Source organism: Cervus canadensis, chromosome 19 (genome assembly GCF_019320065.1).
Source record: "Cervus canadensis isolate Bull #8, Minnesota chromosome 19, ASM1932006v1, whole genome shotgun sequence".
Taxonomy (NCBI): domain Eukaryota; kingdom Metazoa; phylum Chordata; class Mammalia; order Artiodactyla; family Cervidae; genus Cervus; species Cervus canadensis.
Window position 1 is genome coordinate 49642325 of NC_057404.1, and position 18468 is coordinate 49660792.

At 36.8% G+C, this 18468-nt stretch overlaps 2 long non-coding RNA genes and 1 other non-coding gene across 3 annotated transcripts in view; all 3 read right to left on the reverse strand.

The window, feature by feature from the left end:
* LOC122422334 overlaps positions 1-18468 on the reverse strand; it is a 594363-nt gene that overhangs the window by 491710 nt on the left and 84185 nt on the right. The window lies entirely within an intron of this gene.
* LOC122422434 lies at positions 3234-3340 on the reverse strand. The gene has a single exon (XR_006263832.1). It is a non-coding gene; the product is annotated as a U6 spliceosomal RNA (small nuclear RNA).
* Positions 4286-14633, reverse strand: LOC122422335. Its single transcript, XR_006263781.1, has 3 exons — positions 14624-14633; positions 8449-8454; positions 4286-4403 (listed from the first exon to the last, which is right to left on the reverse strand). It is a non-coding gene; the product is annotated as an uncharacterized LOC122422335 (long non-coding RNA).

Here is an 18468-nt window from a genome sequence, read left to right on the forward strand (position 1 = left end):
TATGTGCATGCTAAGTACACACAGAAAGAGCCTACAGAAAAAGCAGAACAGATTACACCTCCATTCACAAAGATATGACACCCTCACAGGGACAGTGGGAGTAACTAAAGGACAATTTTCTGGTTCTTCTGAGATGATTCGTACTTCCTGTTTTATGTCCAAGAGAAGTCATTATATTCTCTCAGCAAGCCTTTTAGTACTTCAACTGGTATGAATACATTTCTGGTCCTTGCAACAAAAAGAATGCTAACTACAACCGACTCTTGGACCAGAGCAAGGCACTGGGAGCCCAGTACCATCACAGGTAGCGTATTGCTAAGAGCAACAGGGCAGAGATTAAAGGGATGACCCCTTGCTCCACAGTCGGACAGGTAAGCCAAACAGTGCAATTAACCAATGGCAAGCTCAGCAGGCCCCCAAATAAACCTTAACGAGTACAGTATGTTATAAGGAGTGTTCAGTGCCTATTTGATGAAATAGGGAGAAAACTACTCATCCTCTGAATTAAAGAGTTGCTTATATTCTATGTAGTAAATAACTACATAAAAATATGTCATTAATGAAAAATGTTTGCATGCAACAATCTTACTCCAAGGAGAATGTGCATTGAGCCCGAACATAGTTCATCTGGTATGTACAAGCGCTGCAGGGAAAACTCGAGCACCTGCATGAACATCTGATTACTTAACCAGGCCTTTTGTCTACTCTGTCAGATCCCTCTGCTAGAAATCCCTTTTTCTGACACAATCAAAAGAAAACCAGTTTTTCAAATGAATGTTCGTTTACTCCAAAGAGCAAGCCAGGACTTATACTTGCCGTGTGTGTCTCCATCTCCTTTCAGGAGATGGTTGGTAATTACTGAAGGGTTTCACTCCGGGGAGGGATTGTCCCTGCAACTTTCACTGATTTGTTTAACTAGCAATGAAATGTGATTTACATGCCTTTCTCCCAAGGTGGTCTTCTTCGAAAACCACAGCAAAATGATCATCTGCAAGCTGAGCTCATGGTAAATAAAACCAGGTCCTTTTCTTTTCTAAAGTGGAAGGTCTAATCCTGTAGTCTTGATTGCTTTCCTAATTACAGACTCCAATCACTGCCACAGTACCCAGTGGTGGCAAGAGCTCGGTAACCAGTTATATACCCCACCCTCGTCATGAACCTCCTCACTTAAACCCAATACAGAACCAACTCATATCTACATGTAGCAGGTACTGAAAACTTCACTCAAGTCAGGGTTTCATTTCCCTTTTCATTTGTTCTATCTTTCTCACTATTGTATCATTAGAAAAATGTGTTCTTTTCTTCCAATTAAAAAAATAGTCAAAAAGCCTACCATCATCTCCCATAAATAGAATACTGAGGAATAACAAAGCAACCCAGATCCCAAAATCACAAGGGACTGTGTTTCCTCAGCTCATTTCTCAAACATAGGATGAGCAGAGACAAGGAAGGTATGTATTACAAACAGATTTCCCCACTCCAAGAACACGAAAGCCTTACAATGAAACGAGAGGTACAGGCAAATTCACAGAAAAACATAAGTACATCCCAGAGGACCTCATCTTAAAGAAACACTTGCCTCCATCTGCCCACACTCTTCCACTTGACCATATGATAAATGCAGATTCCCCTGAAGGTATGTCCTTGTCCAAGGAACTACACCAACTCAAATCTGGGAGGAAGAAGAGGGGAAAGTGTTTAACTGAAACCTAAATACAAAATGTAGCGCTCTGTCATCCAGTAGCACCGCCTACTCAGTATGTCTTAAGTGCTTTTCAAGCATGAGGTTTTTATTACACTCCTTTTCAGAAAGCAGGAAACAAACTGAGATAAAATAAAGGACTTAAGCCTAAACTCAGCCAGCAAGGCAGGACAAATAGAGGGAGGCAGCCAGACCATTACTATGAACTGGGCCTCTGATGTGTTTAAGGGGCTGCCAAGTCACCCAGTTCCAAACAAAACCTGACTTCAAGGAACAAGGTGATGCGGCTACTCCTGAAGAGGATGAGAAAGTCACAAGAAGATTCTCATCAGTAAATAGATCACTCTGAGAACACTGTCCCCCACTCAACCTTGGAGATTAAGGAAGCAGGGAGAGAGAAACCACATGCGCTCTTCACCACCCAGCTAAAGGTCTACTGCTCACAGAACATCAATATTATAATGCTCACTCGGCTGGTCCAGACCAAAAAAGCAGCACGTGGGACTGACTGGTGAGGCTGAACTTCTATAACAATTAACTGAGGCAAGAAACTATTCACCCACCCATTTCTTCCTCACAAAAAGTGAGTGCAAATACAATAAGGAGAGTCACATCTTAATTTTTTATTCTCTCCAACTACTTCTACAGTCAGTGTTACACATTCAAGATGTTTTCTGACCATTAAAAAATATAATATGGACACACCGCTATGTTTTAAATTTAAAAAGAAAACAAGAAAAAAATAAACAATGATAACAATGAATTATAATTCATTGGACAAAAACAACAACAAAAAAAAGATATGAACCCTATGCGTTCTCCTAAAAACTTTAGATCTGTGCCTCATACAGTCAGGTCCATAATCCACGAAGCACTGGTTTATAGACATGGGGCTGGGGGAGGGATGGATTGGGAGTTTGGGATTGGCAGATGCAAACTATTACATGTAGAATGGAAAACAAGCCACCCGATAGCACAGAGAACTGCATTCAATATCCTGAGAGAAACCATAAAGGAAGCAAATATTTTAAAAAAGAATATGTGTGTGTGTACAGCAGAAATTAACACAACATTGTAAATCAGCTATACTTCAAAAAAAAAAGAATTGACTTGTGTGTATGATTTAAAGATTTGATTTTACTTTTTTCCATATGGATACTTCAATGATATAGCACTTTTTGTTGAAAAGGCTATTTTCTGTTTATTACAAAGCTATTGTACATTTGTGATAAATCAAGTCTTCATATATCCAAAAAAAAAAAAAAAATACCACAAACAAATGACACTTGGTATTTTTTTTACTGAATGCAAGAATTTAAAATTCTGTGATGCTTTACAATTTTCAAAAGTTTCAAACACACAATTTCATACAATCCCATAATAGCCCTTTTCCTCCCTACCCCGACACTGCCCTTCCCCTCCTTCCTCTGCAGTGGTAACCACTAGTTTGTTCTCTGCATCTGTGAGTCTTCTTTTTTTTTGTTGTTATATTCACTACTTTGTATTTTTTTTTCTTTTTTCTTTTTTTTTTAAAAATATGGAACGCTTCACGAATTTGCGTGTCATCCTTGCGCAGGGGCCATGCTAATCTTCTCTGTATCGTTCCAATTTTAGTATATGTGCTGCCGAAGCGAGCACTACTTTGTATTTTTTGATTCCACATATAAGTGATATCATACAGTACCTGTCTTCCTCTATCTAACGTGAAGTTAGCAGAATGCCCTCCAAGTCAATTTGCCTTGTGGCTGCAAGTGGCAAACTTCTGTCCTTTTTCGTGGCTGAGTAGTATTCCACTGTGTGTATATACCACATCTTTATCCATTCATCTGTTGATGGACACTTAGGTTGCTTCCATACTTTGCCAATTGTTAATGATGCTGCTATGAACAGGGAGTGCATGTAAGTTTTCAAATTAGTGTTTTTGTTTTTTCAGACATATTCCCAGGAATGAAGTTGCTAGGTCATACGGTAGTTCCCTTTTTAGTTTTTTGAGGAATTCCCATACTGTTCTCCACAGTGGCTACACCAATTTACATTCCCACCAACAGTGTACGAGGGTTCCCTTTTTCTCCACATCCTCATCATTCTTTGTTATTTGCGTTTTTTGATAACAGCCATTCTGACAGGTGTGAAGTGATATCTCACACTTTGGTTTTGGTTTGCATTTCCCTGATGATTCATGATTCTGAGCATTTATTCCTGTGCCTATTGACCATCTGTATTTCCTCTTTGGAAAAATGTCTATTCAGTTCCTTTGTCCATTTTTTAATTGAGTTGTTTGCTTTTTTGGATGCCAAGGTGTATAAGCTGTTTATATATGTTAGATATTAATTCCTTATTGGTCATATCATTTGCAAATATCTTCTCTTACTTCAGTAGGTTGTCTTTTCATTTGTGAATGGTTTTCTTTGCTGTGCAAAAGCTTTTACATTTAATTAGGTCCTGTTTTTGATTTTTATTTTTTGTTTTTTTTTTTTTTTTTTTTTTTTTTTTTTTTTTTTTTTTTTTTTTTTTTTTTTTTTTGCTTTTGCTTCCTTTACTTTAGGAGATGGATCCAAAAAAATTTATGTCAATTTATGTCCAATTTATGTCAAAGAGTGTTCTGCCTACATGGTCCTCTAGGAGTTCTATAGTATCCTGTCTTACATTTCAATCTTTCATCCATTTTGAGTTTACTTTTTATGTGGTGTTAGAGAATGTTCTGATTTGATTTTATATGTATCTAGGACACCTTGTATTTTTAAGATAGAAAAATGATTAAATTGTTAACATTGATAAATAAAGTATTTCTCTCTTCATTCAAGCAGACGTCTCACTCTCCTCCTTGGCAAAGCACACTGAATAATACAGAGCATGATGCCCTAATAAAGGGTACACAGAAACATGAGCCCAGTCAGTAGAGTCACTTTCAGAGAACATATTTACTTACATTCTTGTCTCACAGGCGGCAATTCCTTTTCGGACCAATTTTCTAGCGAAAACTTTTCTTTTTGCGAACCACTAATTAGCTAACAAGAAGATTCCCATCAGTTGAGATCAATATCAATCAACATCAAATACTTGATGAGACACATGGGAAAGATCAGGTCTATTTGGTTTGTTTTCAAAGTCTTTATCATCCACATCACTGCCCACTTTCTTACATAAATATATACAGCTTGAACAAGAGACTGTGCAGGAATATATAAGTTAACTTTTGTTTATCTAGAGATTCTAGGGAATTTTCCATTACCATTTTTTATTCTAAATACTTTATATTTCGAGCATGACATGCATTCTTTCAAACTGACCTCATAATATGATTTCCAGTGTACAGATAAGGAAACTGAGGCATCAAAACAGCGGTTAGAGCACTAGTTGTCCTTCACAGTTAGGAGACTGCTGTTGACAGTATTAAGAGAGACAACAAGGCAAGTCAGTTACTGGGCTGGATTAAACCTTCAACTTCTCCTAGGTTTATGCTTGATCAGGGAACCACCCTGTCACTCCCACAAGGTCATGGAGGTGGGTAAACTTTTTACAATGTTACTGACTTTAAAGGAGTCCTATCTTTATTTAGTTAACCCTTTATCTTGGCCCTTCCTATTTGAGATCAGCTGTCTACATATTTCCATGTTTCGAGTATACTCAAGAGCAAGACTGTAAAGAATACAAAAATAAAACAGGACATAAAGATTATCAGCCTTAAAGCCACTAGGAGACAAAAGCAACTGCTCCAAGGAACAAGGGAAATTAACATTCTTTCCTATCCACCTGGCAAGAACTAAGATCAAAATGAACTGTTGGCAAATTCTGTTAACATGGAAGCATTAGGACTGTAGGGATCCTATAAAATACTCTAGCACTATTAATATTAAGGTTTCTAAGGACCCTTTTATCAATGACCATTCTTCCGCCTTAATACAATGTTTTGTAAGAGTCTCCTTATCAAACTGACTTGAATTCTTTCTGGAAAAAAAAATATGGAATAAATGAATGGTTGGATGAATAGTAGAACATATGCAAGCTTTATAATTAGACAGACTGTGGCATTGAATACCACCTTTAACATTTGTTAGGTCATGTTTATTTGACATTAAGAAGTTACTTAGCCTCTCTGAGCCACTTAAATTCTATGAGCCAAAAGTTCTCATATATTTAAAAAACAAATAATAATATCTCCTCTTATGGTGATTAAATGAGACTACATATGAAGCACTTGATACATTGTAGACATTCAATAATCAATAGCTATTAATTAAAGCTTCTCATTAACCTAGATTACCAGTAAAACCATTCAGTATCAATGGGAGGTGGGGGGGAAATAAAGCCTGACTATCTTTATAACATATAAATAAAGCATTCTATTAAAGAATTTTGAAAATAGTTTGCATTTATTACTTCTATGATTTAGTGGGCCACCAATAGATTAAACACATGTTAATATTCCTTACCTCTGTGCAAAGAACAATTCATTTCATGAATGTCTTTGGAAAGAAATAATAAAGTTTAAAATTTCTTAATCTAATTTTCAGACCCTACTAAGTGATTTAATGCAATATCAATCTTAAATTTTAGTCAGTATAAAGTTTTTACAGCAGCTAAAAATTCCTCTTTTAGAACGTGAAATCAAATCTAACTGAGCCAGGAGTCATGTGACAACGGTACACCACATAAAACCTTTGAGCTGTGACTTCTCACATGTCTAATGGAAAGACTGAATAGGTTTCTAGTTGCAACTGTTTCCTTTTACCACACTGTACATTTTGTGCATTAAATATGGGCAGTGGTGGGTGGTAAAATTTGCTGAAGGAGGAGAGGAAAACAAACAAACAAAAAAATATCACTGTTCTTCAGAACTGAAATATATTATCTAGGTCATGCATGCAAGATCTAAAATTCTATGGTACTCAGAGGACAAGGGTAATATCATACATATGTTTTTATCTCTTCCTCATCCCCATCTCAGCGTGATACTTTCTTTATAGTAAATATTTAATAATATCTGTCATTGAAGAAACAAGCCAATGAACACATAAACTTCATTTTACACAGTCTAATAGGCAAAGAATTGTCTAGGCTTGTTCTTTATTTGAGTACTTTGACTCCAATGCATGAATTATACAACAACCATGATTTGCTCCTGGAGGCATGTCCAAGGTAATCACATGAGAATAAAGGATTCTGCGGAATATAGTAGCAATGCTGATTGATCACAAAATGGAAGTGACTTTAAAATTTTTTCTAAAAGTGGTAAGTAAATGACATTTTCTGAGTTTTTATTTCAGATGAAAAGGCCATGGAACAATCAGCAAAATGCCAAGAAAATTAATTCAATATACATGGAAGATAGAACAGAAAACAACCAACTTCAGAAATCTGTATAAGTCATGCGGTAGGGACTCAATAGTAAAAGACCAAGAACTTCTGTTTTAGTTTTACACTTGCTTCATAAAAAAGCCACAAGCTTTGCAAAATATGCGATGGATACTTTCTGTTGGATATTTTTAATTTGATCTAATTGTTCTTGACAGTTTCCTTTACCACATCATGCATTATGCACATTTAAGATGTGCAGTGGGAAGGGGAAACTATTCAAGTGGAAAAGGGAAAAAGAAAAAAATTTATTTTCTTTCAAAATTGAAATAAGTTATCCAGACAAACTAAGCTGTATAATTTTACATATGAAAAAAGGAAATGAAGATGGCAAAAATCATATTATGTTTAGTGTTGAGAGCATTAATTATCTTTTGAATAATTCAATGGATTATCATACTGATAGTGTATTTTATCTTTTAAATTATGGTAAATCAGTAGTCAAATTTTACTTAGGAATTAAGATAGTGCTTCATTTAAGTGATCTGCATTTAACTGTGGGATTGTAATGAAATTTATTAACATGTTTATACTCGTAGACTTTGTTACCTTTCCCATATCCTCACTCTCCACCTCTAAAGAGAGCTTGGCTTTACCTACTCATGTTTATCTTCTTTCCCACCCTCTAAAGAGAGTTCCACCTTACCAGTCCAATGCCCCTGTTCATATTTTCTGGAAATCAGAGATTTTCTCAGAGTAATCTAACTTCACCTGAGCTATATCAGTTATAAGTCCCAGATATTATCAACTTCTTAATAGTTGACACTAGGAGGATACAGACCAGTAACTCACATAATAATCAAACTAGCTGCTTGTAGTTCTGAATATATCCATTAATTTATCGTTCAGACATCTTTCTAATACTATCTTTCAGAAAGGACAGCATGCCCTGTCAAGTGGCCCATCCAAGTCCTGACTCAGACCCTAATATAGCTAGGATATCAAGGCAAGCTAGGATTCCAAATGCAAGAGATCGGACCAGTAAATAATAAGAAAGGATTAATGATATCAAGAAAAGTTTCCATGAGGAGAGATTAGGAGTCAAAAATTTAAGCATAAAAGAAGGGATAGTGAATAACTAGAGACTGTGGGTACATCATTCAAAAGATTTGCAAAAAAAACATGAGATTGAGTTGGTGATGCTAGAATGTAAAGCATGAGTTTAGAGCAAGGGTCAGCAAACTAAAGCCCACTGCCTCCTTTTGTACATAAAATTTTATTAGAAGAAGTGAAGTGAAGTGAAGTGAAGTCACTCAGTCGTGTCCAACTCTTTGCGACCCCGTGAACTGTAGCCCACCAGGCTCCTCTGTCCATGGGATTCTCCAGGCAAGAATACTGGAGTGGGTTGCCATTTCCTCCTCCAGGGGATCTTCCCGACCTAGGGATCGAACCCAGGTCTCCAGCATTGCAGGCAGACGCTTTAACCTCTGAGCCACCAGGGAAGCCTTTATTAGAAGCCACACCCATTTATTTGCATACTATCTATGGATTATCTACAGTATTTGCATACTATCTATAGTTTTCCTACTATAAGAGCACCGCTGAGTAGATGCAATAGAAACCATACGGCTTACAAAACCTAAAATGTTTATTATCTGGCCCTTCATAGAAAAAATGTTTGGCGACCTCCATCTTAGACTTTAGGAAACCGATGATTACATCATGAGAAAAAAAGTCTGATTTCATACCTCATGTCCACACCTCAAATTATCTCACACTTTAGGTTATATTTGAAGTAATCTGAATTTCACCATTTTGTTGAAGTAATACATTTAGAGAGGTCTGTCTTTTTCTACAGATTGCTATATAATATTTTTCATATATAAACCTCATTAGATAAAGTATATCCTTATCTACTCTTCTGAAACATTAAGGAGAAAATTTCTTTACATATTCGAATTGTAACATTTTCAAACAAAAACTGAAATACTGTAAAAGAATTTGAGGAGCATGAAAAATAGGAGAAGGCTTTTAGTGATATATTGATGATGAGAGAAACATTCTGAAGCAGACTAAAGAATGAGTAGGTATTCTCAAAGATTATTGTACTCAAAACCTTCTGGTAACCATCTAGTTATCATTTAATTATGGGCACCAAGCTTAAGTGGTACAACCAGATCCTGTGACCCTCACTGAACAGGAAGCTCTTTCAATGGTGGCCTCTCCCATCTTCAGTTATAACCTAGTGAGAACAACCATTACAGAGTGCTAGTATACCCTTCAACAGTACATTTCTCAATTTTTTGTTGGAAGGAGTCATTTTTAAACCTTTTTGGATTCTTAGAACTAAAATTTAAGATGAGCAACCCAATAACATCTGTAGAATTAAAAAAAAAATCTCTAAACCTTACAAGAAGAATTGACTTTCCTGTCCACACTGCAAAGTCTTGTCCTCTCACCCAATTACCAGCTCTAGTTCAGTTTCCAAAACCAAGGCCTCTCGAATAAAATGGATGCTTATGATAGGCAGAAGAAAGAAGATGCCTACAGCATCACCACTTCGTAATGTAAATCTCCACTCTACCATCTCCAGAAGGGAACTGGGGCCATTTACACACCCTTACTCATCCCAGAGTTTGTCTATTGGCTTCATGCTAGAACAGCTTATTGAAGACTCAGTTGCAGCCTTTGTTGTGAGAAAATGCCTCCCAAGGTATGAGATGCTCTAGCATGTGGTGTGCATCCTGAATCATCACACAAATATGATACTATTTTTCACACAGAAATGATACATTGGTTCAGGAACCAAAGGATAAAGAGGGAAGTGGCAATCTTCACTGGAAACTCCCCATGATTCATAATCGAAATTGTTTCTCAAAACTAGAGGTCCCTGAGACACTACCAGGGAATATATGAAGCCAGACTAGTTTAATAATTATACTAAGATGTTATTTGACTTTTTCACTGTGTTGACTGGAGGAGGAAATGGCAACCCACTCCAGTCTTCTTGCCTGGAGAATCCCATGGACAGAGGAGCCTGGCGGGCTACAGTCCATGGGGTCACAGAGAGTCGAAAATGACTGAGTGACTTAGCACACACGCATGCAGTGTTGACACTGGAAGCAATGGCAGATAAAACTTCTGGTGCCTTAGCAAGAACCAGAGCAGTGGCACCAAACCATACAAGTAGCCACTGTGTTCATCTCCTGGCACTGGCAATAGGAAATAACAGAAACAGAAAGTGTCGATTCCACTTTAGAATGTTCTTGATGAAGCCATAAAAAATATGAATTATATTAACACTTGACCTGTGAGCACGTGTCTTTTTAATATTCAGTGTGAAGAAATGGGAAAGATACGTAAAGCACTTTGGTAACACAATAAACATGATGACTTGAGGAAAAGTACTTGTGTGATTGAGTCAGGAGCTGAGCTAACTTTGTTTACTGTGGAACACTATTTTTTACTTTAAAAAAAAAAAATGACTGACAGACAAACTATGGCTATTCAGATTGAGATTTGGAAAATATTTTCTTGAACAAAATGAGTCTGTTACTTCAAGAAAAACAATGGAATAGTAGTTGTGGCCAATGATAAGATTCCAGCTTTCAGAAGAAATTAAAATTTTTTTTAAACTTATATCCACCACCATAAGTTTGACAGTTTTCTAAAACTTAAAGATCTTCTGATGAGATCAGTGGTAGTGTTTAGAAACATAAATTTTTGGCGTTATATGATAAAACAGGTCAGCCTTCAGAAGATCTGAATAACTCAGAGAAAGCATTTTCCAAATAACCAATGTATAACACTACAAAACCATGAAAGATCCATTAAAAACATGAGACAGACCAATGGATTTTAATATAAGAGAGTATTAAAAGTTTACTAGTGTGGTATCAGATTCCATATTGCAAATAACCTGCAAAAACCTACAATTTGTCAAGTTTTAGTGGGTATCAAAAAGGATATCCACAATTATATGAAAAGACTATTTTAAAAAACCTCGCTTTTTACCAACTACATATCTGTGTGAGGCTGGACTTTCTACATATACTTCACCTAAAACAACACATTACAATACCGAATAGACATCCAGCTGTCTTCTAGAAGTCTCTGTCTTCTATTAAACTAGACATTGAAAGAGATTTGCAAAAATATAAAACAATACTTTTCTCCTCTACAGTTATTTTTACCTTAAAAAGTATGTTCTGTATTTTAACATGTAATGAGCTTATCATTATTTTTAATAAATAAATATATCAAAATTATCTTCAGTTTAATTTCTAATATTATAAATATCCATTACTATAAGCCATGCAAACAAGCACTCTCTGGGAACTTCAACAGTTTTTACAAGTATAAAGGGGCCCTGAGACCAAAAGTTTACGAACTGTTATCTTAGATACTCTTTTTTTCCTCCAAACTGTAACCCAATGCTGTCTGATAATTCCTAACAGTTCCTAGCTGACAAGAATAAGGATTTATAAGGTACTGTAAAATTTTATATATATATTGAATGGTAACTTCAAGAAGCTTACAAAAAACACAAGAAGCTTACAATCTCAAATTCATTTTATAAAATCATTCTATAGTTACTACTTTGTGAAAACTAATATTTTCATGGAAAAAATTATAAGTTCCTTGGAATTTCCTTAAAAGCCATATTCTTAACTATAGGCATGTTATACTAAATATGTCTCATCTTCATCTAGGGTTCACAAATATGCATAACTTGTTATCAGCACCCACTTAATTTTCACTTAACTGAACACATTTATTTGCCTTAATCTCTCCTCACAAATGGATCCTTCAGTTCCCTCTACCCTTATTATTTCTCATTTCTGGGATTCCTCTAAATATTTCTTTTCTGAGAGTTCACAAAACAGCAAATTGAATTCCAGGTATGATCGCTCTACCACCCAGTGATGGGAATGATCTGTTCTCTGCTCTCCTAATAAAAAGCTGAAAATAATTCTAGACCATCACCCCTAGACTTATCTAATTTTTTTTTCCTCAATCACACTGAGATAGCTGTAGTATTCACCGGCTTCCAGGTTGTTCTTTTCTACCGACTTCCAGAATTGCAGATCAGTTTTCTGCATTTCAAGCGAGGTAAAGATGATCTTATTGACACCCTCAGTTCTGTGAGATTACAAGAGGGGCTGTGTTGAAAAGTTCAGCAAGAATAACAATAGCACTCAACTGTAACAATTGTATGTATGTCTGCACACATGTTTAAAAGTTGGGAACGATAATTATTTTAGTCACATAAATTTAGCCATCAAAAAATAAAACATAATTTGTTTCAAATACCTGATCTTTATCTTCAAAGTACACCAGTCTTTCAGCATTCCATTATTTTCCTTTAAATTTATGACTAGTATGTCTTTTTTAGCAAAGGGGAAAATATTTTAGAAATTATTCTCTTAAAGAAAAAAAAAGATCATGTTTTATGTGGATTTTTTTACATAGTAGGGCCCTTATGGCAGAAAGTGAAGAGGAACTAAAGAGCTTCTTGATGAAAGTGAAAGAGGAGGGTGAAAAAGCTGACTTAAAACTCAGTATTCAAAAAACTAAGATCATGGCATCTGGTCCCATCACTCCATGGCAAATAGATGGAGAAACAATAGAAACAGTGACAGACTTTATTTTATTGGGCTCCAAAATCACTGTAGATGGTGACTGCACCCATGAAATCAAAAGACGCTTACTCCTTGGAAGGAAAGTTATGACCAACCTAGACAGCATATTAAAAAGCACAGACATGACTTTGCCAACAAAGGTCTGTATAGTCAAAGCTATGGTTTTTCCAGTGGTCAGATATGGATGTGAGAGTTGGACTATAAAGAAACCTGAGTGCCAAAGAATTGATGCTTTTGAAATGTGGTGTTGGAGAAGACTCTTGAGAGTCCCTTGGACTGCAAGGAGATACAACCAGTCCATCCTAAAGGAGATCAGTCCTGGGTGTTCATTGGAAGGACTGATGCTGAAGCTGAAACTCCAATGCTTTGGCCACCTGATGTGAAGAACTGACTGATTGGAAAAGACCCTGATGCTGGGAAAGATTGAAGGCGGGAGGAGAAGGGGATGACAGAGGATGAGATGGCTGGATGGCATCACCAACTTGATGCACATGACTTTGAACAAGCTCCAGGAGTTGGTGATGGACAGGAGTCTGATGTGCTACAGTCCATGGGCTCACAAAGAGTCAGACATAACTGAGCAACTGAACTGAACTGAAGGGCTCAGAATCTATCTTTGTAGATTTAACACTTTTCCGTCTATTGGTCAGTAGGATTTTAAAATTCTCAACCTCTTGGAGACACATTTAAGCAGAAAGAATCCAGGGGTCACTCGAATTCAAAAACTACTGCATAATTAATTGGAAAAGGCTATATATAAACTTACAGACATTTTCTGAAGACATTGTAAAAACAAAATACAGAAGAAAATTTGTGTAAATGTAAACAGTATTCCTCTGATTATTTCTGATATGGGATTTTATAAAATGCTTGTTTCAGAGGAAATAAATTGAAATTTGGGATGGAAAGATTAAAATGAAGCATTGTATTTGATGTTCCCCTCAATAAAGAGAAGTTATTCCAACCATAATTGGCATCTATTTCTGTTTTCTAACACCAGTCAGTCAAATGAATTGAGCTCTCATTGTGTCTGTGCACTATTCCTAGTTCCATGAAAAATAAGTTATTTCAAGAATTTGATGTTTACCCATTTGCTTTGTAAAGTCAACATTGTTATTAATTAGAAACTAAAGAAAATTTTTAAAATATATAACTTCTATGGATTCTCAATTCCCTTGAAAAGAACTGGGATACTTGAGTAAAGAGATTCTGGTTTTAAATATTCATTATGCATATAGAAAATTCCCAGAAAATGTTTTTATTTTTAAGGGACTACCTTTGAAAACTTGTAAACCTCCATTCCCTTTTTAAAAAATAGATAAATGATAGCTATCATTTAGTGAAGTTTCTTGGAGAAGGCAATGGCACCCCATTCCAGTACTCTTGCCTGGAAAATCCCAAGGACGGAGGAGCCTGGTAGGCTGCAGTCCATGAGGTCACGAAGAGTTGGACATGACTGAGCAACTTCACTTTCACTTTTCACTTTCACGCATTGGAGAAGGAAATGGCAACCCACTCCAGTGTTCTTGCCTGGAGAATCCCAGGGACGGTGGAGCCTGGTGGGCTTCTGTCTATGGGGTCGCACAGAGTCGGACGCGACTGAAGTGACTTAGCAGCAGCAGCAGCAGTGAAGTTTATTGAACCTGCAAATTTTCTGTTTCTAGAAAAAAGTAAATCTTTCAAACCTTGGCTTTGAACCAATTCTCAAAGAGTGTGGGCAAATTCCTCAAATAAGTATAATTTAGTTTCCCTTCACTTTCAAAATAACAATTCGTCTTATAGAACTTTGCAGATTTTACTTTGTCAAACAAATCAAAGAGTTTAGTTTATTTCAAAAATTGCACTTAGAAAATTCATATAGCAAAATAGTGTGTTCCATTCAAAGTTTTGAGACTATAATATCAAGCTTCTAATCACATTTTCATCATAACGATCAAAAACTCTTCCTACCTTTAAAAAATATCTCCATCCAGCTCCCCCACACTCACTTTTTTTTTTCTTTTTTTTTTTTTTTTTTTTTTCACTTTTTTTTTTTTGTGGTTAATCCACAAATTTTTCTTCAGTAAATTTTTGTTTCATCTGGATCTAAATCCTATTGTTAAGTCCCTACAATTCAGCATATATTTATTGAGAGTCTCAAGTGTGCAAAGCTATGAATTAAGTACTATTAAATCCCTGAATCCTACTGTAAAATCCTATTTTGCCTACATCAATGAATCCATTTCAGAGGGTAAAAAAACTAGAATAGCCTTCCAACTGGTCTCCATAACTTCAATTTATTCCCCCCTTTAATCCCACCTGAAAACTATAGCCAGATGAATTGTAAAATAAAAATTTAATAGCAACTGTTGAAAAATAACACAAAAGCCTCCAGTTTTCTAAAGTATAACAAATTCACATATTGTTTTTACCTATGGAAACTTTCATTTAAATAAAACACTTTTTAAAACAGATGAAGGGAGAGATACTCAGATTAAGGTAGGGACGGGGGAGCAAAGACCACGGGTTCAAAGGAAAATGTTTAGGCTTGTTGCCTTGCATTGAAGGTATTCTACAAAATAATTGTAGAATCTGTGTTCCTTAACCATTGTCTTCCTCATACTGTTGGCATTCCTGAAGCTTTGGGATCATCCAGATATTCTGATCATTTTCTCTCAAATACATTCTGAACAACACTATCTCAGTCACTTCTGCTTATGCTATTTATCTTACCTCAGATGCAAATTCCTTGTATTGCTTTGACCATTTAATCAATTTCGTACCATTATTTGAGGCCTAGTAAAATTGTGTGCTTTTATATATTTCTTAGAACATGAAAAAGTAGTGAAAATTCTCTCCTATGCTTGTCATGTGAACTGCCATTTTTAGCATTGTTAGTAATTATATTACGGTAAGTTTTTATAGAGTTTAAGATAGCTTTTCCAAAATCTTATTGGTTTAGAAATATCTTCTCGGTTACATAATTTCCAGTCCATTAATCCTTCAATCTTGATTTCCTGTGTTTGAAAGATCTGTCAAACTATTGCCAGTCTCAATTTTTAGTCTCTGTCTTAATTATATATTGCTAGGTAACAGTTTACCATAAGCTTTGTGGTTGTAAACAACACCCATTTATGATTTCACAAATTCTGTGGGCCAACTTAGCTGAGTTCTCTGCTTGGGGTCTCACAGGCTGCTATAAATAAGGTGTCAACCAGGGCTGCAGTCTTACCTGAGGCTTGACTGAGGCAGAATCTATTTAATACTTCCAAGTTCACACGGTTGTTGGCAGTACTGAGTTCCACCCAGGTTGTTGGACCAAAACCCTTGTTTTCCTGCTGCATGACCCTTCATGTCAGCAGCTCACAACACGGCAACTTGCTTCATCAAAGCCAGCAAAAGGGAGAGTCTCCGTGCCAAACAGGCATTATCACTTATGTAACATAATCATGAACACCCTGTCACCTGTGCCATAATCTACTTGGTTAGAAGAAAGTCACAGATCCTGCCCACACTCAAATAAAGGTATTTTAAACAAAGATATGAATACAAGGAAGCAGCAATGATGGCTGCTGCTAAAATGACTATATCAGTAAAAGGATGCTTAGATTAAATGAAGTTAAGAAGGCTTTTAAAGTTGGTTCCAGACATCTGAAGAATCTTCACACGTATTAGTAAAAGAAATATATATATACACATATATATATATATATGTATGTATGTATGTATAAGTTGCAAAATGCTCAGTAGTTTTATAAATAGCAGTATTAGAAAAGGATGGGTTTCCCTGGTGGCTCAGCAGTAAAGAACCTGCCTGCAATGTAGGAGATGTGAGTTCGATCCCTGGGTCAGGAAGATCCCCTGGAGAAGAAAATGGCAACCCACTGTAGTATTCTTGCCTGGGAGGCCCTATAGATAGAGGAACCCGGAGGGCTGCAGTCCATGGGCTCACAAAAGAGTCAGACAAGACTTAGAGACTAAATACAGAACATGGAAGGAAATGTTCTTACTTATACCAAATACCTGGTCAAAATCAGAAGGGCTAATGTGACTTTGCCTCTTATTCAAAGGACTTTTCCAACAGACTGGCTAAGGAAAGGACTTAAGGTCTTGGAACTGTAGAATTCCGTAAGTGCTATTTACCAATACAACTGGGTCTGGAAAAGACTGATTGATTTAAGAAGAGTATAGTACATCACCATCAGTGCCTTATAGAGGCATGATTCTAAAAAGCCTGGTTTTAGATATAAAGACTCACAGCTTGGAAGACTACTGTGGGGCTTATGCCATAAGCCTTAGAGTAAAGAAGCCATAATCATTAAGGAAGAGAAGTTTCCCGAACTCAGAAGGAGGTTTTATGTTGGCCAGTAGGTGGGAAAGGAAGAATCAAAGGTGACTTACTAGATAGTCTAAATATTGGTAACTCCTTGAGAAAAGGTCTAGTGTTCCATTGTCTTGGGTCAAATAAAGACTGGGAGGGACAGCAGAAGGGAAGAAGACATCTCTGGGTAGTATAGAGATGGTGTTGCAGAAACCAGTACTGGAGAAATCGAGCACCACACTCAGAGAGCTGGAGAACCCAGGTTTATTACGCCGGCGGGCCCAGAGGAGTTAACACTCCAAGCTCTGAGCCCCGAACAAGGGGATTACAGAGTTTTTACAGGCAGACTGTAGTGGGCAACACTAGCTGTTAACAGGCTGGTTTAAACTAAGGGGTTTCGCATGCTTGAGGCAATAGCAGTCAAGATGGGGAGGGGGATTCCTGGCCTGGACAGGCATGATTAAGCAGGTTTGCAGGGGCTGGGCAATTGTAAAGATCAGGACAAGGGCGAATGAGATAAACTCCAGTTCCTAGTATTGCAAGTCCCCACTTCCTGAGACTACGTGACCTACATGATCTAGACTTTGCAAGGGGCAAGCTGAGTTACACAGGCAGAAGGAGAAGGAGGTTATATAAAATTTTAACTTTTCCTCTTCATTAGAAATCTGAGATGAGCTTGAGAAGATTTCAGAACAGAAAGCTCATTGCCTGGCTATAAAGAGTATAACTAGGGCTGGGTAGAGAAGTCCTGCGTCCAATACTATACCTGAAATAGCAGTGGCTGAAGGAGGTGTCTAGATGGATGGTCTGCAAGCTTCTTCATAAGAGCCTTAGCTTTCCAAAAGAATGAGAATGCATCAACCAAGAGTTTCCTAGCAACCTTAACAGAGTAGATACAAGCCTGAGAGTCAAAAGCCCAGAAGAAGGCCTTGCAGTGGGATAAGAATTAGAGGTGGAGGTGTGAATTCAGCATCAGGAGGGACAGAGGCCAACACTCAAGACCAAGAAAGAACACTGACACCGCAGTGGAGACTATAGAACATGTAAGAGGCCCAGCAGGCCAGCTGTCTCGGCTTCTCATGAGAAAGAAGTATCGGATAGCCACCATAACCATCCCCCAAGAATCTTAATTAACTAAGTAGTTACTGGAAGAGACAAAATTTAACTGAAAGTGCTAATTACTTTAAGTGGGCAACAATGAGTCGGCCCTCATCAACAAAAAATGGGGACTTGACAAAGCTTATGTTAATTATTGGAAAACAAAGAACACTGCATTTTTTTGGCACACAAGCTGTAACTTGTATCTATTTACAACTTTATCTCTTCTAGAAACAACATTTTATTGGTGAAATACTGTTTTAGGCTCCATAGCAGATGTTAAGAATACAAAGTTGTTGTTTTTTTTTTTTTTTTTTGCTGTTCCACAAGGTTTTCAGGATTTCCCATCCAGGGATTGAACCCAGGCCCCAGCAGCAAAAGCACCAAGTCTTAACCACAGGACCACCAGGAAATGCCCCAAAGATGAATAA